We start from the raw sequence: 1,673 nt of genomic DNA on the forward strand, positions 1-1,673 counted from the left end.
GAAGAGGATGTAGTGAGGAAGGGGAGATTTTTGGGTCGTCGAGTATATCTGCTCGAGGCATATATTATATTCTTTCTTTGGGAAAGAACAATAAAGAGAACGGGAATATAGAAATTTGTTTTTGAAGGAAAAGAAGAAAAAAGGAAAAAAAAAAAAAAAAGAAAAAAAACAGCGACTTGTCCGACCACATCCGCAGCAGTAGTCGCACCAATGGCTCTAAACCTTCATTGCACAATTCTAAATTAATATATACTATATATATATATAAATATAAATATAAATATTATATATATATATATATACACTCACACTTACACAAACACATACACACATGTATATTTTAACAACGGTCAAGATAACGGGATAAGATAATGAACCTCCCGTGGCCGTTAAAATTACTACTAAGGATAAGTAGGCGGTATTATTACGATTATTATTATTATTATTATTATTATATTATTAATAATATCATCGAGTACGATGCGGTGGTGTTGCCGCCGTTATAAATACAGGAAGGGTATAAAAAATGAATGAATATATATAAATATATTATATATATATATAGAGATATATTATACATACACCACGGTACACCACGATCACAGACACGCGATTAGACAGCGTATCGATTACTTATTATTATTATTATTATTATTATTATTATTATATTATTATTGTATTACGTAAACTTCTGAGGCTGTGGGTGTGGCATGTTACACGAGGATGTTTCGAATATTTGCGAGCTGCACTTTTTATTTTTTTTCTTTTCTCCGATTTTTTTTCCCAATTGAGTGTGCGCGCGAGAGAGAGAGAGAGAGAGAGAATGCGTGAAAAAGGAAATGAGAAATAAAAAAGGAGAAGAAAAGGAAGAAGAAAGAAAATGGAAAATGGATGAGAGAGAGAAAGAGAGAGAGAGAGAGAGAGAGAGAGAGAGAGAGAGAGAGAGAGCGATAGCGAGCTACCATTCTGATACTTTTGTCTGCCTGCCCGTATATAAAAAAAAAACTGTCCACTCGCGAACGTAGTAACGTAAGAAAAAGAGAAGAGAGAAAGAGAGCGAGTGAGTGAGCGAGCGAGTGAGAGAGAGAGAGAGAGAGAGAGAAGAAAAAGGTATCTTAAAAAAAGTCTGCATTTATTCTCGAGAAATAAGACAGAAAGATAAGAAGCAAGATGAGCAAAGAGGAGAGAGAGAATTTTTTATGGTTCTTCGCTGTTATTGTACTTCTTCATATTCTAGATTATCGCGATAAAAATGATTCGAGATAGAAAAGAAGAGAGAGAGAGAGAGAAAAAGAGTGAAAAAAAAGGGAGGCGAAAATGTAGCAAGATGGAGGAAAGAGGGGGTTTAACGAAAGTATAAAGAACGGATAAAGTGGGAATAATGTGATGTTCAATGTTATCAGAATGTTTGACAGAGATGACATTATTGATAGCCGATATACATATTATATATATATATAGATATATATACATATATATTATATATATACAAATAAATATATCCTTGTTCTATTTCTTAAATAATATTATTACGACAGTTGAAAGAGAATAAAAAGAAAAGAAAAGAAAAGAAAAATCGAGTGTGTTCGCGATTAACGATTATATAATAGTCATCAGAGAGAGAGAGAGAGAGAGAGAGAGAGAGAGAGAGAGAGAGAGAGAGAGAGAGAGAG

The sequence above is a fragment of the Apis dorsata genome, unplaced genomic scaffold (genome assembly GCF_000469605.1).
Source record: "Apis dorsata unplaced genomic scaffold, Apis dorsata 1.3 scaffold_355, whole genome shotgun sequence".
In the NCBI taxonomy this organism is placed as follows: Eukaryota; Metazoa; Arthropoda; class Insecta; order Hymenoptera; family Apidae; genus Apis; species Apis dorsata.